At 41.4% G+C, this 23,687-nt stretch overlaps 2 pseudogenes across 1 annotated transcript in view; one reads left to right on the top strand and one right to left on the bottom strand.

Moving 5' to 3' along the window:
- The window catches only part of LOC147452191 (uncharacterized), a 35,573-nt pseudogene extending 18,921 nt beyond the window's left edge, over positions 1 to 16,652 (bottom strand). The window contains exon 1 of the transcript XR_015188879.1: positions 16,515 to 16,652. The product of XR_015188879.1 is annotated as an uncharacterized LOC147452191 (transcript). The remainder of the gene's footprint in view (positions 1 to 16,514) is intronic.
- LOC147452190 (uncharacterized) lies at positions 16,644 to 17,503 on the top strand (annotated as a pseudogene).
- Positions 17,504 to 23,687: the final 6,184 nt, after the last annotated feature.

The following is a 23,687-nucleotide window of genomic DNA, read 5'->3' as shown; positions in this document are numbered from 1 at the left end:
AAATGCATCACAAAATCTCGCTCTCGTAGCGAAATCTGACATCCACAATCTCTAAGCTGACCATCAAACTCACTGTCAAATCTGGTACATAGCGCACATGTCGTAACAAGTAAGATGCACCACTCGGTAATGACAGTCTCACATCTCCTGCACCTGCTATCGCATGCACCGATCCATCGATCAAACGTACATTGCCAAGCATCCCGCTAGAATAGCTACAAAACCGTTCACGATGCGACGTGACATGAAACATAGCATCTGCGTCTAGCAACCACTGCGAAGGGATTGCACTATCCACATGTATAGCATCTCATGCATAGCTCGAGGTAAAAGTGACATCCCCGTCACTAGTATACTCCGACAGTATATCTGCCTCAAATGTCAAAGCAAGTGAGTCCATGGCATCACTACATACATCTCTGAGACTGTTATGTCTCCTACGATGTCGCATACGACGAAAACAACGCCGTCTAACGTGTCCAGAATGACCACAATACCAACATGTCACCTGTCGGCGTACTCGTGAATGTACATGTCTCACACGAGTCCTTGATGACTCAGATCTATCATACATATCATGTAATCTGCGCCAAAGTGCTCTCTAAGTAGTCTCATACATAACAAGAGCATATACAGATTCCGCAAGGTGCAAAGAGAGTGTAGATAGTGCCATCTCCTCTAGCTCCTGCCACTGATCGTCAAACATGTTTGAAATCAGTGGATATCCCTCGCTTTTTGGGCTAGAAGTTGACTTTCGAGTTGGAAAACAAATCTAAGAAGCATGTTCATTTTGAGGATGACCCAAACTTTTCTTCGTCTTCAGAGTGGCGTTCCTATAGTTCGTCATTCTCTAGCTCTAGTGAGGATGAGAAAAGGTGGAAGAAGCGGAAAAGCAAGAAAAGCAGATTTTAAAAAAATCCTAGAAGGCATGGGAGGCCATCTAGAAGTTGAGAGAAGGAGAGCTCGTCCTCTTCTGACAGTGAACAAATGAGCAAGAAGACCAAGGAGTTCGAGGATGGGGCTCAAGCAATCAAATTTGATAAGTTTTTAGGCTACTATGACACCCATCAAACCTTTGAGTTCATACAACAATTTGACATCACCTTCTTGGGAGGTTGGTTCTTGGAACGCTCCAAGGTGTGAAGGTCATTCTCTTACTTAAAAGTAAATGCATAGACGTGGTGGTCTTCTTTGTTGTTCAATAGAAAATATTCTACGAGCTGGGTAAAATTCAAGAAAATTTTCACGTCGACTTGGATATTAGAAGAATATGAAGAAAATGTCATCATTGCTCAAGCTTGGCATCATTTGATAATGAATAAGAAAGATGCATTGGATGACTATTGCTAGAGGTTTTGGGATATCCTTTGGCCAATTTCCTTGTTTTAGAGGATCACTTTGAGGGACTAGATTGAGTGCTTTTGCTACAATTTCCCAAAAGAGATTGGACAATATTTTATGCAATAGAAGTCTAATTCTATTTACAGACTTAAGAGACCTGCCAAGTAAGGTTTTGGAATGCATGTCAGCTCATTGAATTATCCTACAAATAGGCTAGCATCTACCTCTACAAGGTGAGAGTCTTCCAGTGATGAATAGAATGAATAACCGAATAAAAGTTCATATTAGAGGATTTTGGAGAAGGAAATCAAATGGTAGTACATTTGAGGGTTCCAATGAACCAAGGGATGTAAATGAAAGTTTCTCAAAGACACATAATAGAAATAACAGACACCGGTGTCAATCCCAGAGACTCATATTCTCCACATGTGGAATATGTCCCATATAAGGATGGCCAAAAAAATGACATCCATTAAGAACAAGATGTACACTTGTGTGGAGGTAACTATTGTAAACACTTAGCAACATGAATGAGAGAGACCTCATAAACCTTGCTCCACACTGGCTAAACACAACTCCATGAGTTCCTACACCATGTTTCTCCTCTTGTGAGAATATGTGCCAAACAAAACCCTACCATGTAGATCCATAACTACATAGTGTAGAAATGTATTCGGGACACTACGACCCAATATCCTACTTTACCGGCCTTATCATGTGTCTAAAGAGAAACATAGATGAAAGCATTCAAGATTATACATCCTACTTAGAAAATTCAATCAAAGAATATTAAAAAATGAAATAAAACCAAATCACATCCATACCTGGAGGTTGAACAAAGCGGTCACTTACCCGAAGTCAAGCACACATCTGGGTTGCATTTATTCGACAGAATAATGCAATTTATACCGAATAAATCGTCATCATTCGCGTATTCTTGTATAATACGTGGTATTTTTGAATAATTTCTATTCTTTCGATCGATAGCTTATCGATCGATAGTATTTCGATAGAAACAATATCGATAGTATTTCAATAGAAACAATATCGATTGACAATATATCGTTCGATACAAAAATCGATCGAAAGACTATCGATCAATATGGTAGCTCCACATTCTTTCACATTGGGGCTAGTGCCGAATAAGTGTTCCTTGATGCGAGTTGAGTTGCCGTGCAACTTATGCCCACAATGTTTGCATTCCACAAACGAAACTGTTTTGTCTTTCTCTATTTCCTCCACATATGTCCACTCTTTTTCTCTTACCATGCTTTCTGACTTCAACAAAATATATCCTACAATCAATAGATACACTATGATTATAATTTTTCACCATAATCGCGCAATGAGAAAAATAAAAGGTTATATATATGATTTGCTAAATTAAAATGATGAATAAATAGTGTTAAGATAATATTTTAGGGGAAATCACCAATGGATATGACATTCCTAGCTACTAGGAGGTAAAGAGCGTTTGCTCAAGACAACCTAGATGAGTGATGGAGTTATCTCACATTCCACTATCTATGTCTCTTGGAGGTAGGAGCTACTGCTCAAACACAACCAATCGACCCTAAAATAACTGAGGTCTCTAATTTCTATATCAACATAGAGGTAAGAGCATGAGCTCGATAACATCCATGTGACTCCTAAGTACTATGCATGACTAATATTCACTAGGAGGTAAGAGCTTTCGCTCGATCACAACCTAGTGAATTCTATAGGTGATCCACCATATTCACTTAGAGGTAAGAGCATAAGCTCAATAAAAACCAAGTGAATTCTACTTCATAACTTGAACCTCACTTGGAAGTAAGAGAATCATCTCATAAAAACTAAGAGGCACTAAGTGGACCGATTCTATGTCTATATAGAGGTAAGAACATTTGTTCATGACAACCAAAAGACCCTACATGTATGTGTATATCTTATCCATACTTAGAAGTAGGAGACCCTGCTCAAACAACCAAGTATAGAAGTATTTCAATTTAAATAACCTTTGGTAACCTTTTAATTTCACAAAGAAATGTTTATTTTTATCTTCTAAATCAATGTCTTATCTACCTAGTGAATGATATGTTTCAAAATGTATGAATTAACACTACATCTATGCACATATTATAGTTATGATTGATTTAAACCATCAAATATCATTTTAGTATCTATCTAAAACAAATAGAGCTAAGAGTATAGCCTTTAATGTTTAGAATTATACATTTATCTATTCTAAAACAAAATAGAGCTAAGAGTATAGCCTTTAATGTTTAGAATTATACATTCTCACTAAGACACTATAGCTAAAAAGATAGCCTATAGTGCTTAGAATTATTTATTTATACTAAAACAATAGAGTTAAAGAATAACTTTTATTGCTTAGAATTATAGATTATTCAAATCTATCCAAATTTTTTTATTTTTAATGTTTTAACATTAAAAATAATCTATTTTCTTTAAAAAATCAAAGTATTTTTTAAGTTGACAATTCAACCTTTCTATGTCGGGGGTAACCTGACACTTTGGTGAAGGGAATCGTACCTAAAACACGTAAATTTGGGCTTTTTATACTATTTCAGAATCGATCGATACTATTTTGATTGATACCCTATCGATCGATAGTCTTTCGATCGATATGTTAGCAATTAAATGTTATTTTGAATAAAAATGACGTGGCAGCGAATAATACGCTCGAATAAATCTTGAAACGTATTAATCGACCATTATTCACGACTAAAACGAATGTCGAATAACGAATCATGCAACCCAGGTACACATGACCAAAAATATTGCCTCAAAATGTATAGTGTGTCTTTGACCTATGAGACACTAAATTAGAGATTAGAGAAAACAAGAAATATTGAGTTGGTAACCCTAGATGTTTCCTTGGCAATCCAAACCCCTTGGTTATGTTCCACAATGTCCAACTTCTTGGTTAGATTTTGCAATTTCCACCGCTTTGTTAGATTATGCATATCGGGTTTTGCTCCCCGTGACCATGCATTCCAAAGGAGAAGGCAAATAGGGGCAGCTTTGGTAAAGGTCAGGCCAAGTCCAACCCTCACCCCAAGCGATCATTTCCACCACCCATGTCAGCCTCACATTGAGATGCCTCATAAGGAACGTTGCCCATGCAGCACACAATCAAGATTGAGGATTTCCTCCTTGGGGAGTTTGCCCACGTCATGGCTACCCTGCTTCCCTGAGCTCTCATACCAATCTGAGAGTGTGGAGACTAGCACATGCAAAGAACCACCCAACCATGCAGTATATAGGCCCTTGGCCATGCTATTTATACGATCCCCTGCACCGCATGTCTGTCTTAGGCCTTGTCCTGCCCAGTCTTACCTTAGGCCTAACAAGGATGGCCAACCACAAAAAGGCAAAGCGTCTTGGGATAGTTGAAGATGTCAAGACAAAAGTATTGGGGATTGAGTGCTTGGTCAATTGCTACATAATGCAAGCGGGTGAAAATGAGTACCCAATCATTTTAGGGAGGCCATGCTTAAAACCATTGGTGTTAAGCAATATTGGAACACGAGCTTGATCACCGTCCTTAAGCAAGAGAAAGGAAGAACCTTAGTCTACAATATGAAGACACATGAGAGCCATACATAGCCTCTAGTCGACATGCAAGATACATATCCTAAAGATTTAGACAACCAGCTAGTAAGTTATTGGTAAACCAAAACCACATCCAATTCACAACTAAACTAAACTAGCCAACCATCTCAAATATTACCCTCAAAGGAGAGACAATATCCAAAAAGTCTAGTTGAACCGGTGAGGCCATCAATTGGCAATTAGGGTTTCTCTCATGAAATAACCATGTTGGAAGGGAGAAAAGAGAAAACACACCGGACACCACACATTATGCCTCTATATAGCCCATGTGTAAACACTACACCCCAATGATGGGTTCATCAATGCAAAAGCGTACTCCCTAATCATCAATGATTAGCGTACTCCCTAATCATCAATGATTAGCGTTAGGCTATGGAGGGTGAAGCCTTTTAACCATCGTGTTTATGTTAGGGTTAGAGAGATGGTAATTAGAGTTAGGTTATTAAAGAGAGAGAGAGAGAGAGAATTGACACAATGATAAGACTCAAAGTGCAAAGCCTCTAATATAGGCTTGGTAGTTTACATCCATTGGCTAGAGAGGTTGTGTCCTTTTCCTGTTGGACCAAGTCATTGTTTCATTCATCCTAGTAGACCAAGGACCTTTACCATGTGGTGCCACTAGCGTGGTCTTACCCTAACACCCAATTCTCTCGAGAAACACAACAAATCATCAAAATTCATTGCAATCACTTGCCTAAGCACACCCAAGCATAAACTTACTAGTAAAAATTTCACTTGCCACATACTAAACAGAATGATCACCTCTCAGCAATTTCACTTGCCACATACTAAACAGAATGATCACCTCTCAGCTCTCAAACACACACATAATTTACCTCTCTCTCTCTCTCTCTCTCTCTCTCTCTCTCTCTCCACACCACAAATGGCTCGGAGGCTTATGCACACACACAACTAGAGCCACCACATAAAAGAATAGTAGAGAACAAGAGTATGGGAGAGATGACACTGAAAAAATATGCTAGCGATGGCTATGGCAGCCTTCTTCTTCTCACAAAAAAACTTTAAAATAATCTCTCTTCAAAAAAATGGCTTTCCTTTCTCTAATTGTAAAAAACACCCTCTTTCCATGAAAAACGTGGCATAATATGATACTTTTTACCTTTCTTGGAAACTTTGTTCCTATCACACACTTGTTCGACTCTTTTCGATACTTTTTCATGAGCTTGCATCATAATGATCACTTAGGAAGCTTCCTCCTCGACTCAAGCTGTCCCTTTTCTCTTCTCTTCCATAGCATATGAATCCTCCCCTCTTCCCCTAGCGCTAGTGGGAGGGGAGATCTTGCCCTTATAAAAGATTGGGCGGCCCCTTGTGGCCCCATGATGGAAATGGGATCGTGCTAGCTAGGGTGGATGAAAGAGAAACGTCGTGTACACAAGTGAGTGTGTGTTGGATAGATTGTCACTCATGCGAATTAGGTTCCAAGATCAATTAACTTGAACTCATAAACAGGATCTTGAGTATTTGCTCATCCATCACAAACTCACTATAAACAAGAGAGATTTAATGCAAAATAGACTTTGGTTTATTCATTCATGAAATGATCTATAAGAAGCTCTACAACCTTGCACCACTGCATGTGGGATAATTCATTCTCTTCTCTCCTTTACTCATACTCTAGTACTCTAGAACAAAGCTCACACCTTACACCCCATGTGTGAGAATCACTCCCAATTTGGGCAAGAACAACAATGTCATCTGTCAACACTTAATGGAAATGTGTTGGCGAGTGGCAAGAAGTGCATAGTGCGGCTAGGAAATTGCCAATCCTTTAACTGTGAGGGTTCAAAGTAAAATCAAGTAGATTGTAGAACCTTTGAAGCTAAAGGCACACTCAAAAAGACCCAAACTCCATACATGAAATTATCACTCTAGAAAACAACGAATATCAACTCAAAACTCTTATGTGTGTGATGATTTGGTGTAGCCTAGCTCCCTATTGAATAGATACAGTGCTCTTTCGCCCTTATTAAACCCCTAAATTTATGATTCAATTCTTTGTCTCATGACTATTTCATGGGAGCTTCAAGACTTCATCAAACAAGTCTAAGTGATTACTTGAAGAGTGAAAACCCTAATTGGTGGCCTCAGAGCATGGAACATGCAGTGGAAACAGTGCAAGACTGTACTAGCACACTCACTTAGAACTAGAGTATCTCCTTTCTTAGATGTCTAAAAGAGCTCATTCTTGGCTTTATAAACTCACCTCAGCTTGAACAAGGATTTCAATGTCCTTGATGTGGCATTTTGAGCTATTTCAAGCTAATTTTGGACTATTTGTGATCTTTTTAAGGCCATTTTTAGCCCAAAAATGCTTCTTTTTTCTCGCAAACAGGGCAAATTAGCTAGGAAGAATCCCTAAATTTATGGAAAAATCCATTGAAATCATATTTAATGTTTAGCTTGAGTTTTTGAGGAGGCAAGTGTTTTAGACACATCTTTCATTTGGAAAAATATGGACTTTGCATGAGCCTTGTAAGAAATCCTAATTTTTAGGGATTAAGGGGGCAAGGGCATCCAAGTAGTTGGTTTCGAATAGACTTTTCTAGCCTTTTTTTAAAGCACATGTAGGATGTGGACCTAAGAGGTCAATTTCTCTCTTTAGCCTTTTTAAAGTGAAGGGAGTAGAGGAGTATGGACACATCATTAAGAACGTGCATTACTAAGGACAAAGAATAAACACTTTTTTCAAAAAAGTAATTCTTACTTATTTTTGACTTAAAACTCCTCCCCATCATATATACATATCAAAAAAATCATTTTTTGACCTTTTTTTGAGTGATGACTGGTCAAATGTTCAAAGATTGTTAAGAATTACGATTGTGAGTGATGGATGGTCAAATGTTCAAAGAAGACCGTTGATCAATGTATTGCTAGTTTGTCCAAGGGAAGAAACGTTTATAAACGCGATTGATAATTCTGGTGTAATAAAAAGTGGCAAATACATTTCTGAGGTCTTGATTAATGTAATTAAAGAAATTGGTGCTGAACATGTCGTTCAAGTAGTCATGGACAATGCAAAGAATTGTAAAAACGCCAGTAAATAAAAAAGTGCTTTCCATAAATTTTTGCCAATGGTTTGTAATACGCACAGCTTCAACTTGGTGCTGAAAGATTGGTACACTAGCGAAGAAGCCACATTGTTCGCCAAATAATTGATACAACACGTCAGGTTGTGAAATTTATCTTGAAGCGACGAAGAGTGCTCGATTTGTATAGGATGCGCATATCAATGATGTTGAAACTTCCTGCTAAAACTCGATTCTACACACACTTTTATACCTTGGAATCACTTGTTCGTAAAACATGCGCTATGATTGACACATTCAATTGCGCGGCCTTTGATGAATGGCAGCTTGAGCAGAAAGAAAAAGTGAAAGATAAATTTACATGTCTACGTGGCAATGTAAACAAGGCTGCTTGGTGGAGGAGTGTAATGGATTCATACCATGTAATGATACCCGTTATGTTCGCAATCGGCAATCTTGATCAAAGGGCGCCAAACTTGGGCAAAGTATGGATGACATGGTGGTCAGTCCAACAGAGTCTTGAAAATCCTGAAGAGTTGAAAGAGTTTGTAGTAGAGGAGTGGCGATTACCATTCTCTAGCAAACAACAAAAAATTTTGGCTAAGTATTTTCATGCAAGGTGGAAGAGCGCTCATAGTCCACTCCATAGCGTTGCTTACATGCTCGATCCAGAGTATTGGAATTTAGATCTGATGTCCAATACAGAGGTAGTAAGCGATTTCTATCACATGGTCAACACGTTCTACTCTAACTTTAAGAACCGAATTGATTGCATCAAAGAAATAAGTGCATTTAGATTAAAAGAAGGTCCTTTTGCGAATGATTTTATACAAGTAATGGCAAAAGAGCAACCAACATGGAAGTGGTGGATGATGAATGGTGGAGAGCAGTACTCTACCTTACGTCCACTTGCAACGAAAGTACTCGCACAATGTGCAGTAAACTCAAGTTCAGAGAGAAACTAGAGTATGTACAAGTATGTTCACAGCACTATTCACAACAGACTACTAACAGACTACTAGCACTCTTCACATCGAAAGTGTTGGATACGAGGAGGAAATGCCAACCTGGTTGTATGATTGTCAAAACAAAGATGAAGAAGAGTTCAATGTTGGTGTATCTCAATGCACTGTAGACAAAATAGAAGAGAATTTGATAATAGATGTGGAGGTTGAATTACAAGGAAAACCACAACAATCAAACTTAGAACCAGATAACAACTCAACATATTCAATATAGCTTGAGAGTAGAACGAGTAAATGTCAAAAACCATTGTAAAAGACCTTGTATTCAAATGTGTTTTAATTACAATGCTTCATATTCGTGAGAGTACATAGTTTATCAATCTCAATTGTGTTGCCCTGAAGCAGCATCTTGCTCATCAAACAGATTTCTAATTGTGCTAAGGGTATCTTGGCGTGCTTGCTTGAATTTATATTTGTATACCATGCCAAACATAATATATATTCCTTGTAGAATATCTTGTGAATAGATTGCATATCGACTACTATTTTGCATTAACGAATAAGACAAACTAAATGATAATAATGACCACATGTTAATATATAATATCCACTCCATCCATCAAAATTCTTGTAGCAAACTGGACATTGGGAAGATGAGGATGCATCTGAAGTAGGCGAGGGGACCAAATCCGGATGTATGACAAGATGGCTAATGTGTGTCCCTTGTACAGGTGGTGGATTCACTCGCTGTGTCAGATTTTGAACGTCCTGACTTAAGCGGTGAATGCTTTTCTCGATCCGGACTTGTGAGGGTTGGGGTGTCTGGGTGCCTATAGAAAGCCATGTTATTTTGTCATCTTTCTCTCCCAACTGTGTCATGTAAATATCCTTCTCTCTTTTTAACTATAGGTCGGCGCCTTCCACTATCAATGTCAGCTCATCTCGGGTGAAAGTGACACAACTCTCCCTTAAATCATGAGTGGCAACAATTGTCTCCTTTGACAAGAAGTCTACTGGTCGCTGTTGCGTGAAGTGAACATATAACATTTTTGCAAAATATAGCGCACAATCTATATTGTGCAGGGGATGTTCATAAACCTCCAAATAAATCCTCTCAGTGTTTTCTTTGATCGCATCATGGATGCACTTCGAAACCTTCCACCTTCCTTTCTTGATCTCTGCGTCCTCACATGGCCATATTGTCTTGATCATGTCCTTTGTCACTTCTTTATTGATCTCTTTCCATCACATGTGGTTTGGATTTGCCCATTTTGAGAGTCGTCGAGCAGTAACTGTCGCTTGTTGTGCCGACATGCTGTGTGCTAGAGACTTCATGCGCTAAAATGCATTAACAGCCGCTTGTTGTTGATCATCAGATAGTGATTGGGTGCCAATATCTTGCTCTTCATCGACCATTTTCTCTTAGAGTTGCAGTCAACAGATATAAAAATATTCAATATCATTGGCAAATATGTATTCTCATGATTCAACAATCTCACAGATGCAGAATATAGCAGCTTCTCGTTCACAGGGAAAGTGCACGGAATCCACTAAATCAAACCACAACAAATGCGACTAATTGAACCACAAGGTAAATTTGAAATACTAACAGTTAAATACTGCAACCCCAGGGGATTCACTATTAATAATGGGGGGATGTCACATGCGTGCATCAAAATTAGAGAAACCCCCCTATGTACGGTATCTTACATGCTAACCAACCCCCCTACATACGGACAAGATATGGACATTCTCACAATGAGCCATCCCCCCTCATACGGATTTCGTATGGAATGTAATGACCCACTATTTTATGTATACTAGTAACATAACAATCTTAGAAGCACATGCTTTTGCAAAAATACATTTTTGAGCTGCAAATGAACAAAAGTGTACATTGTAGTGTGTTTTCATTTGCAATAGATGGTAAGAGAACAAACCATGAAAAGCAACAAATATAATGAATACTAAATTAAAATAAACCAATCGTTTCAATGTAATTTGTCAAAAAACGAATAGCATTTGCTTTGTAAACTGATACAAATCTCAATCTCAAAACATATGATACTAGCCACCTACTTAGTAGGCTTCTTACATGGGATTTAAGACACACATATGAAATGGATTGTTCTTTAAATAACAAATAATGCATACTCTTAAACAACCATGAAAAACTTCACTCATCAAATCAAAACACATTAAAAAACAACCCATTAAAAGATTAATCTTTTTGAACAAAAATAATTATATGTGATATGAATGCACGTCTATGCTTAAGCAAGATACAAATTTTAAGAAAGCACCATCTGTATTTAATTTTGAGTTTGTATATAAAATATAGATCTTAAAAATTTCGCCAGAACCTCCTTTGTACGGAGACCTCTTTCTCAAAAAAACTCAGTACACCCTTTCTTGGGCTCCCACATAGGATTTTCATCACATAATTTCTTTTTCCAAAAAACTGTCCACCTCATCTTGGGCTCCCACGTGGGATTTAAGGATTATCTTACACATTAAAATCAAACACATTTTCAATAGAGTCAAAGTAATTTAACTTCAAAGTGGTGGTATGACCTTCATATCATAGTACATAGGAAACCTCCAATCACATAGTCTAATCACACGATTACCAAAAGGCAATGTCCACATCGATAGGCGATCATGTACAAAACAAACACAAAATGAAAACATAAAAGAAGTAGTCTACCAAATTAACTTAAGAACCCTCAAAATCAAACTACATTGCAAGTGCTAGTATGTCATGCTTCTTATACTATACAATCAACAAAATGGGATGTCCATGTCATATGGCTGCTGTGTACATAAAATACATAAATCAAATCAAAACATGTCATATGGCTCCTTCTCTCCCCATAACAAAACCAAGTGTGTTTGTTTGCCCTGTCCCTTCATTGAGGTTAATCACAATCTCCTTGATGGCCATACCCGAGTTTTCTTATATGTAAAGACAAACCCCATTCATAAACAAGAATACTTGCAAACAACTACATAATTTGTAACTTCCTTCGTAGCTTTTTAGATAACACATATTGTGTATCTATATCTTTGGCACGCTTACTCTGGTCTCTTTCTGCACGCCAAGCCTTGAGCTTCATTATCAATTGAACACCTTCGGTGTCACGTGACACATCAAACCCTATGTGTCCATGGACAAGCTACAACACGACAAGGGTTCAGTCAGTCCAGCCAGTCTAGATTAGCCAGTGTTCTGGCACGTTTGTGAGTATGTTCACAGACCGTGCATAACCAATCACTTAGTGTAGATGCATATCCTTTGGTTGCACACAACATGATCATAAGCATTCCCATCAGAATCAATCAGGGAAACTTTTCAATGATTTTAGCCTATTTTCCCTATTTTTGACAATTTTCACTTATTAATTTAAGTGACTTTTGTTGGAAACTGAGTAGGGCAAATTGGGTAAGATAATATAAAAGAAAACCCAAGTTAGCACTAAATGACAGAAGAGGCAGCAGGAGCTCCATCTCTCAATAGGCAACTTCTCAAGCAAGAATCCCAACTCTAGGCGATTCTACCCCAAGTAGAGCCTCCTAGCATTTTCCTCAAGAAGCTGCGCCAGACATCAGCCTTGGAGTTTTCCCATCAAGCCCCATCGCCATCCAGACCACAAGACTAACGTTTTCATCCACTAACGCCAGCAGTAGCAGAATCATTTAGCGTTTTCAGCCCTCGTCGAACCAACGTTTTCAACCATCTATAGCAGCGTTTTTCAGCAAGAAGCAGCCCTATGTTCAACCCTAAAAGAGTAGCAGATTCAACCCAAAGATCATCAGTTTTCAGCCCTACATTAGATGTAGATTTTCAGCCCTAAAGACCAGCAAAATCAACGTTTTCCATAGCGTTTTCGGCAACAGCAGATTTCAGCCCATAGCGTTTTTGGACAGCAGATAAAAGATTGCATATTTCAGCCCTTAGGTTGGTCTCCTCATCACCGTTGTCGACATCGACTTAGCCTAGACTTGCATCAGTCACATGCATTCAGTTTATACTAGTTTGTGCAATCATAAGTAGACCACTCTCGCCAACGAGAGTGGGGCCTTTGGAGGAGGGTTTTACATCTCTGGTGTCGTATTCTCTTCTCTCTCTATCTCTCAGTCTCATACACTTGCACGCACAGTATCCACTCACTTTGTTCGTGATAATAGCACTCTCTCATTAAGAACGGAAGGCTCTCCCTTCCATAAGAACAAAAAGGAACCTTGAGCACACTATGGAGCACTCATCTTGAGCAAAGTTCAAACATTCATTCCGTTGCACCTAACATTCGGGAAGAGCTTCATATAAATCATGGGCGCACTTTTCCATGTTACCAATGATACTATAAGCAGACTGGTGAGAGTGGTCTACTATTTGATTGCACAAAGTGGTACAATGCGGATGCAATGGACTGATGCAACTTGGAACTATGATGGTGACGACGATGGGGATGACGACGATGACTTTAGGGCTGAAATCTCTGGTTTTCTAACTGCTGAAAATCTGCTAATCTTTGGGCTGTTTTGGGTGGCTGAAAATGATTGGTTTTGTTGCGTTTTTGAGGGCTGAAAATGGGGGTCTTCTGCATGTACTTAGGCCTGAATCTGCTATTGTCTTCAAGGCTGAAAACGCTGAGCTTCCTGCTGTAGAATGGGCTAAAAATAGGAAACGCTGACAGATTTGGGATCGTTAGCAAAACGCTAGGCAATCTGGAACTGCTGCTGAAATCTAAAAACGCTATGGTTGAGGTTGACCAAAACACTGGGCTAATGGAATCCAAAAACGCTAGGCCACTGGAATGCTGGCGATGATGCTTGGGAGTAAAAATGCTAGATGCAAGGAAAGCTTCTGCGATCCGGAACTGCTGAAAATGCCAGGGTAGGATGGGGTCTTGATGGTGATGGAAACGCTAGGCTTAGGTGAGTGCTGAGGGGTTGCTTGATGAGTTCTTGATGGTTTCTGTTGAGAAGGTGCCTGTTGAGCGGGGAGCTCCTGCTGCCTCTTCTGCCATTGAGTGCTAAGTTACGATTGCTTATATATTAACTTAGCAAAATTGCCCTACCTACCTTTGTTGGAAAGTCACTTAGAAATAATAAGTGAAAAATGCCAAAAATAGGTAAAATATGCTAAATGCACTGGAAATTTCCCCTAATTGAATATGATGAATTCTGAAGGGAATACTGATGATCATGCTGTGTGCAACCAGAGGATATGCATCTACACTAAGTGACTGGGCATGCACGGTCTACGAATAGACTCACAAAAGTGCCAGATGTCACGTGACACATCCCAACCCTATGTGTCCGTGGACAAGCTACACCACAATAGGGTTCAATCAGTCCGATCAAGGTAGATTAGCAGTGATCTGGCACTTTTGTGAGTCTATTCGTAGACCATCCAGAGGATATGCATCTACACTAAGTGACTGGGCATGCACGGTCTACGAATAGACCCACAAAAGTGTCAGATGTCACGTGATACATCCCAACCCTATGTGTCCGTGGACAAGCTACACCACAACAGGGTTCAGTCAGTCCGATCAAGTTAGATTAGCAGTGATTTGGCACTTTTGTGAGTCTATTCGTAGACCGTGCATGCCCAGTCACTTAGCATAGATGCATATCCTCCGGTTGCACACAGCATGATCATCGGAATTCCCATAAGAATCCATTAGCATCAGTTAGGGGAATTTTCCAGTGCATTTAGCCTATTTTCCTATTTATGGGATTTCCACTTATTATTTTTAAGTGACTTTCCAACCAAAGTAGGTAGGGCAATTTTTCTAAGTTAATATATAAGCAAACCAAAGTTCACACTTTCTGGCAGAAGAGGCAGCAGGAGCTTCCTACTCAACAGGCAACTTCTCAGCAGTACCCCCCCTCATGACCCCCCATCGCCATACCTCCCATCACCTTGGCGTTTTCATAGAGCATCCTCGCCGTGAAGTTCTCCCTCAATTCTGGCGTTAGTCCCTTGCAGATCAGCCTCCCTCGGTGTTTTCCCACGAGACAGAACCACATCAAGCATAGCGTTTCCTTCAACATACCTCAGCGTTTTTTCTATTCATTGGCAGCAGCAAAGGGGATTTATTAACGCTAACTTTCTACAGCAGATCAGTTGTGTTTTCAGCATTTAAACCACTGCAAGGAATTCAGCCCTTAAACTCTTTCCAAGACCAGCGATTTCAGCAGTGTAAGAACCTCTGTGGTAGCATTTTTCAGCCCTAATCTCACTGCTGTCCATCGTTTTTTCCAACCAAAGAACTCCCCCAAAAAATGCAGCCTAAAAGTGTAGATAACCCAACGTTTTTCTAGCAGGTATTTGCAGCCACAAACACCGTAAGGAACAGTCTATTTTCAGCCCCGAAAACAGTCCATTTTCAGCCCGAAACAGTCCAAGAAATTCAGCGTATAGAAGATTCACAGTTTCAGCCCAAGTCGTCGCCGTCATCACCGTCGTCGTCATCGGCATAGTCCCATTGCATCAGTCCATTGCATTCGCACTGTACACCTTTGTGCAATAAAAGAATAGACCACTCTCGCCGACGAGAGTGGGGCCTTCGGAGGAGGGTTTTACAACCTCTCGGTGTCGTATCTCTTCTCTCTCCTTCTCTCAGTCTCTTTCACTTGCACGCACAACATCCACTCACTTTGTTCGTGACCACAACACTCTACAAGACGGAAAGCTCTCTTTCCCTAAGAACTAAAAGGAACCTTGAGCAATAAAGATCACTAATCTTGAGAAAATACAACATTCATTCCGCTGCACCTAACACCAGATCACTTCTAAATCTACACTGACTGGAGTGAGTGAACCCTAATCATGTTGTAGCTTGTCCACGGACACATAGGGTTGGATGTGTCACGTGACACCGATAGGTCCTGCCTTTGGTAAGCTCATTTGCACGGGCTACCTTGACCGCGTGGACTTTGTGCATTGCCTACCTCATAGCTTTCCTCACCTAGCCCTGAGAAGCTTATAGCAATAAAATTTTCTTACCCATTCCCTACAACCCATATAAAGCAAAACTTCAATCGTAATGACTAAGAATGGCTGTGGAGTATCATGCTTCAAAAGGAGTGAATCCACGCCCATAGCTTTGATGAGACTCAAGAAAGTGTTGTAGTTCTTGGCGTGATTTCGCAGAAAAACGAATGAGAAGCATCAAGGTTAAAACAAGTTATAGCTCTAGCAACTATCATGGAGAAGAATGGACTAATATGGCACAACACAGGCAAGGTTTGAAGGAGCACTAATGCTCTAGCTTAATGATGCATACCATCATAAGCATGCCTTTTATCGACATGCACATACATATATGTACATCCATACATACATGCATGCCATCTTCCCACATGACATGAGAGCATGCATTTCGTGGGGGACAGACTTCTGCACCTCGTTCGACACCTATGCAATGCTAATATCCATAAAGCCTTAAACATCCAAACACATCGATAAAAGGTGCACAAATCTTTTACCCAAAAGTCCAACAATGTAAAAGATCATATCAATGCTAACCTGGATCAAGATCTCGGTGAAATTGACAAGACCAGCGGCAGGACCTGGTGCGCTAATTCCATTAGGGATAAGGACGGTGCTGATGCTGACAACGCTGATGTTATAGGGGGCCTTGTAGAGCTCGTTCTGGACAACAATGGACATGCCACCATTTGTGCAGGCAATATGAATAGTGCTACCTTTCACAGCGATGTTGACAAAGCCATCCTGGCCAGCCGCTTGGCTAGTGGTCTGATAGAGAGTGGTGCTCAATGTAGTGCCCTTGGTGATGGCCTTGAACTTGGCAATGTCGAAGTAGTCGAGCAGGACATGGAAGCTTACAACATCATACACAGTGTTGGAGTCGGAGGAGTACTGCTGGACAATGGGGTCAAGAACCTGAGTCGGGCGGGACAAAAACAGTGATGGTACTCCTGAAGAAGCTGGCGGCCGCGACCCCTATTTCCTTGCAGAGCCTGCTGAGGGCGGAGTGGCTGGGGTGAGAAGCGAGGATGTCTGTCATGTTGTTGTTGGCTCTGGCGGCACATAGCACAGAGATGAGCAGGGCAAAAGTGAGGAGGGCGACCTTCATGGTGCTAGGCTGCTAGCTCTCTCTCTCTCTCTCTCTCTCTCTCTCTCTCTCTCTCTCTCTCTCTCTCTCCAGCTTGTTGCGCTTTGCTGACCTCCCCCTGGGCGAGGGGCTGCTCTGCTCTCATAAGATCCAGCTCTAGCCTTGCTCTCATAAGCTCCAGCTCCAGCCCCAACAGCACTCCGCCACTGTCGCACCACCCCCTGCTCCAGCGGCGCCCTCACGGGATGGGCCCTGTTCCGCCCATCACAGGTACCTTAGTTCCTCTCTGCTACACATTGCATCGGCTTCTCTCTCTCTCTCTCTCTCTCTCTCTCTCTCTCTCTCTCTCTCTCGGGGTCGAAAACCTCGCACCCGCACGGTCTCTGCATCCCGCCCATACCCGCCCCCATTTGGCGAAACAGCTTGAACTCCTTACCGTCCCCTGTATTTCAAATTTCCCTCACCTCCAAGCTTCAAGCTTATACATTGTATTATTAATTGTATTATTAAACTCCTAAGTGGCCTTTCCCACCCCGAGCCCACTGACAGCCCACATTCGAGTCTTCTAAACAAGAGCGATGGCCCACTGATACCACTTTTTGTTACACGTAGATCATCTTTTTCGTGTGCATGTCATATGTGCTTTGTCGGTGATGCTCTATTCTCAGCTCAAGGTTACATAGCTCTTTGGCTATCGTTTGCATCCTTCAACGCTAGAAATGGTGAGTCGTAGCCCCTACAGGCATTCCCATCTCTTAGGTTGTCCACTACCGGCCCTCCGGCCCCTCTACCCTAGTGCCTACTTCGCTAACCGCCCAATAGTAGCCTGTGACACTGTGTGTATGTGTGTGTGTGTGTGTGTGTGTGTGTGTGTGTGTGTGTGTGTGTGTAAATAATTCTCCCTACTCGTCCACCTACTGGCTCCCCTCACAATTTATTGGTACTACCTACTCGCACAAGAAGTTTTGGACAAATTCTCACAATATTTCCCACATTGTGACTTACCTCAACATCATGAGCTTTTGTGAGGGAGGCGCCGCATACCTAGCTAGGTACGATTGGGGGCAGGGGGCCGCCGGCCCGGTGGGGGGGCCAAGGGTCCCTTGCACCCAATCGTACCTAGCTAGGTATGCGGTGCCTCTCGAGTAAAATCGCATGATGTTATGCATTGTATGAAAAAAATTGAGAAGAACCCCTACATGAGGAAGTTTCTAAATCTTCTTATGTCGTACAAAGCCTCTTCATTGTCTGCAACGAAGGACCAACATTTGGAAATGCTCAAAAGTTGGGAAAAAAAATTTGTTGCATGAATATTTCTAGACGTAGACTAGATTCACACGATGCAATGAAAGAAGAGGGCTAGAGGTGACTTCGACCTTCTCTATGTTCACATCGTGCACTTGAGAGATGCTTGGATTAATCTTGTGCTTGCCCCATATTCAAACGGCAATGATAGAAGGGCTAGAGGTGACTTTGACCTTCTCTATGTTCACATCGTGCACTTGAGAGATGCTTGGATTAATCTTTTGCTGGCCCCATATTCAAACGGCGGTGATAGAAAAGATCAATCTCGTGCATCCCCTATGTTCAAATAGTGCAAGTAGACGATGCTTGAACACCATCATGTTGCCATGAAAGGTGGTGAAACAAATATAGAGTGAAAATCTATGTTCTCACGATGTGTCATTTCTACATTTAAACCAGCATAATAAATACCAGATTTAACATTCTCCATCCCTCTCTCTCTCTCTCTCTCTCTCTCTCTCTCTCTCTCTCTCTCTCTCTCTCTCTCTCACACACACACACACACACACACACATAACAGGTCTTGAGTTCAACGACTCGTCTCGGCTAGATCTTAAGGGAATTTTGGGATAGTTTCCTACGACGTTAAAACTCTCTTCTTCTTCTCCTCCTCTCTCTCTCTCTCTCTCTCTCTCTCTCTCTCTCTCTCTCGCCAATGTGTGGTAAGATAGATGATTGACATTTTGTTGACGACTACACTTATGTGTTATCTTTGTGGACATAGTTGCCTGTTTTGTGAGGTAATATGTGACAAATTACATGCTAACCACTAACAAATGCATCTCAATTGTCAAAAAAAAATAAAAATTAGAAAAGCTTGATCAATCCGACCAAAATAGATACATGTGTACTTTGGGAATTTTAAAAATTTGAAGGGTATTTTGGGAATTTTGACAAATTAGAGGGGTTTGAGCTTGGCTTTAAGAAAAGGAGGAAATTTTCATAAGTTTTAGTGTAATTACCGACAAAAGCTTCTAATTTTGACCAAAAAAACGAGAAAATTTCAAGTTTGCCCTTACTTTCACCACGCCATGACAGTATTCATCGATGCACACACACACACACACACACACACACACACACACACACACACAGAGAGAGAGAGAGAGGCTTACTAATGTTTTTAAGGTGGCTCAGGTAGTTGAATGTAGCCCCAATATAACCCCCCCCCCCCCCCCCCCCCCCTCCCTTATGTGTACGGTATGAGTATGAAATAATGAGGGGCTACCCCTATTGTATACGCTCATGTACAAAATCCAAAAACACCCCTATTGTACGCTCACGTGGTATCGTACGGAAAAACACAGTGAATCCCCCGGGCGTGCAACAAGCTTGTGATGAAGCTGGGATTAGCACCAAAGCTTACATGGCTATTTTTCAACTCCTAAAGGATTCCCTACAGGAGCGTGGCATCACGGAGAACCTATTTTCCATTCTGCAAAGGCAAACCTTGCAAAGAAGGCCACAAACGAAGGTGTGTTCTCTCGCACTGGGGGATATCTACACATTGTGTAACATTTAATGGCCTAAAAACTTGTGTGTAGCGGAAACTAGCATGAACATAGTGGGCATTTCATTAGAATAGATTCCTAATGAGAATTACAAGAGTGCTTGGGTGGAGAGAGCAACAAAAAGCATAACACTTAGTTAGATAGCATGAAAAATACTTTCAAAAGAGAGAGAAATTAAGCTATGGACAACAGTTGAGGACCGGATTTTCATGGAGCCGGTCCCGCCTCCAAAAGGCTTTGTATTATGGTTTCTCCCATCAAGAGAGACATTGTACAATACAATTCTTTGTGTTCCTTCAAGACTAGCTAGTGCAATGAAGATGAAAACTTCATGCACTAAGCAAAACACTTAGCAAACACAACATCAATTATCCCCGGTCTCAGACCCAAGACCTCACACACCTTCAAAGATGGTGAGAGCTAGCAAGGTATGAAAGTAGATTGAGAGGAAGAAGGAGTATCTTACGAGAAAGATGTACATCTCCTCACATAATCACTAATATTAGCATAGCTTAGCTTAGTAATTAGCATGGTAGAGGAGATGAGCATGCATTGAAGCTTGGCTCTTGGTTGTATTTGCATCCACATGCCAAGAGTGTGTCGATGTAGGCTTCTATCTCACAAGTTTGGAGTAGGTGATGAGATCTCCATTAAAGCTTGGGAAGAGATAGTCTTTTTCTTGCTTCTCACATAGACTGTGTGAGAGTGTGTGTGTGATAATGCCTTGCAAAAATCAGCCCCCTCTCTCTCTTGGGCGAGCCCTCTTGCTAATTGCTCTTGCTATCCTCCCATTGGACCTCCCCAGGGCTAGCCAATGACTATTAAGCAGCATAAGTGACAGCCTTCTGACATGTGTCCCCCTTTCCCCTTTTGTGAGAGCTTTAGGTAATTTAATAATTCAACTAAACTCTCATTGGACCCCTTTGCCTCCTGGCCAATAGAAATCAGGCAAGCCATTGGGCTGCTGAATGCTCACTAGATTTACTCTAGCCTAATTCTCATTGGTCCACCTCCAAGGCCATCCAATAGGAATTGGGTACACCTTGTGGGCATCTGGCCTAGGGAGCTGACACGTGTCCCTCATTCCCTTTGTGTAAAGGGAGCTTGTGTGTGTGTGTGTGTGTGTGTGTGGCTTTCTCTCTCATCCCCTACATGCAAGGCTCTCCCCCTCCCAAGTAGGGATTGCAAAGACTTTTTTGTACACACACAAAGCATCCAATTCCCCTAGGGTTGACCTTTGGACACAACCTTTGAATTTTGGAACCTTAGCATTTTGGAAGTCTTAATGGGCTGAACCTTAGGGTCTTTTTAGCCCATTGTTGCACATGGCTCTTTTGCAGATGGCCCCCCCTTTGGATCCCTATTTTCCCTCCTTTGGATCCCTACTGTGGCCGGTCTGCTAGCTTAACCAATATTCTAGCTTTTTCTCCCCTGGCAGTTCCCCAAAATAAATGATCAGTTTAACATGAGAAAATCATTTAGGAGAATTAGATATTGGTTATTATGACACATTGAGGACACAATGCCAACTTCACTCTATGCTTTATGCACACCAAAGGCAAGGGAAAAATACCGGGAAAACTCCATAAGACTTTTGGAGAAGGGCTTCCCTTACATTAGAAAAAGTATGAACCCTCTAGGAACCCTTTGAGGCCTAGGATAAGGTTATTTAGAGGTCAGGTCAGTCAATGAGAAGAGGGTGGTGGACACACTCTATACCCTCAAAAAAGTAGGGGTACAAAGTAGTCTTACACTTATAGCCTCTTACCTCACTACAACACTATATGAAGATATCGACGTGTATATATCGACGGCCATGCTTTTCCACGTGTATATCGACGTAATTAGCGTGCGTCGCTATACGCGTCGATATACGTGTCGTAGTGTGCATTGATATACGTGTGGAAAGGCTTTATTTTCCATGCGTATATCGATGCGTATATCCACGCGTATAGCGACGCAAAAAAATTTGGGGAAAAAACGCGAAACCCACGCGCAGGGGCCATTTTCACCTGCTCAGATCTTGGCCGAAACCTACTGCACAGGTATTATGTCCATCTCTGCCCCCCCCCCCCCCCCCCCCCCCCCCCCTCCCTCTCTCTCTCTCTCTACATCGTGTGTGTGTAGGAGAGAGAGAGAGAGAGAGAGAGAGAGAGAGAGAGAGAGAGAGAGAGAGAGAGAGCGGTGTGTGTGTGTGTGCATGTGTGTGTGTAGGAAAGAGAGAGAGAGCAGTGTGTGTGTGTGCATGTGTGTGTGTGTGTGTAGGAAATAGAGAGAGAGAGAGAGAGAGAGAGAGGAGAGAGAGAGAGAGAGAGAGAGAGAGAGAGCGGTGTGTGTGTGTGTGTAGGAGAGAGAGAGAGAGAGAGAGAGAGAGAGAGAATTAATGTATGCTTAGGAAATTAAAATTAAAGAAAAAAAATTAAAGAGAGAAATGAAATGAAATGTTATATTAACGTCTTCGAAAGGCCAAAGTGACCTATGAGACATGAGACAAGAAAGTTACAATGTGATGGATCTGATACAAAGTCAGAGTAAGAAGATGACAAAATAAAGTATTATGGAATCCTAAATTGCTGGGTGTGGACTAAACGGATAAACCAACTAGCTGGGATAGGTAGATCATAGGAGATCCAGCATCTCTCGCTGGCGGATCTCATCAATCTCCTCCATGGTCAGTAGTCTGATCGGGCGTTGTGCATGTCGAGCCTAAGTGACCTAGCTAGATCCTCTAATGCAGCCTCTATCGATGTTGTGTAGTCCTCCGTAGTCGTGGGCGTCTAGATCTCCCTAGCTCAGTCGCTCGTTCGATCAGTAGAGAGATAGGGAAGTAGAGAGCGAGAGAGAGAGAGAGAGAGAGAGAGAGAGAGAGAGAGAGAGAGAGAGAGAGAGAGAGATAGATAGAGAAAGAGAGTTATATATATATATATAGAGAGAGAGAGATAGGGAAGTGGAGAGCGAGACAGAGAGAGAGATAGGAAAATAGGGAAATAGAGAGAGAGAGAGAGAGAGAGAGAGAGAGAGAGAGATCGAGAGACAGAGAGAGAAAGAGAGATAGCGAGAGCGAGATTGAGAGAGAAAGAACGAGAGATAGGGTACTTAGATAGAGAAGAAACTATGGAACTAAAAGAGGCAAAGGGGTTTTCCCTGCTACATGCATTGCCATGTACACCTGGGAGTGCACGTATGTGTCTACCCATATAGGATTTGACCAATAAAGACGATATTTTGACCCGGTGGTCCTGATCTCCGTACACCTCTGGACCGAGGTGTACGGAGATTGGGCAAGACTAGAGAATGCGAGGTAGTTTACATTATGAGGAGTATATATATATATATATATATATATATATATATATATATATTAAAACAACATTCATAATCATTGTAGATGGCAACGTCATCAACTAACATGGAGGAAAAGATTGCATGCTCGTGCACGCTCTGCAAGTATCAAATCTTGCGCAGGCGTAGGATATGTAATGAGCATGTGCACAAGTACGTAGAATTTGCTAGAGAAACCGTACAGAATCTACGATATGACTCCTACGGAACGGGCATTGATTTCTGCGACATAGCACCTACATCTGAGAGAGAGAGAGAGAAAAAAGATTATGCGTGAAGGTCCGACCAATATAGAGCCACGGATGGAAGCAGAAAAGGGCTTACAGACAGAAGACGACGGCATAGAGGAGATGCTGGATGCCTTCTTCCAGACAAGCGAGGAGAACGCGAACGAAGCAGCACCAGAACCCGTGCGCCTATCTCCTGAAGACATGTTGAGGAAGTTGGCACGTCAACCAATCTATG

The sequence above is a fragment of the Adiantum capillus-veneris genome, chromosome 8 (genome assembly GCF_014529385.1).
Source record: "Adiantum capillus-veneris isolate H3 chromosome 8, ASM1452938v2, whole genome shotgun sequence".
Taxonomy (NCBI): Eukaryota; Viridiplantae; Streptophyta; class Polypodiopsida; order Polypodiales; family Pteridaceae; genus Adiantum; species Adiantum capillus-veneris.
The sequence above is the reverse complement of the archived record's forward strand: the minus strand, read 5'-3'. Positions and strand labels throughout refer to the sequence as shown.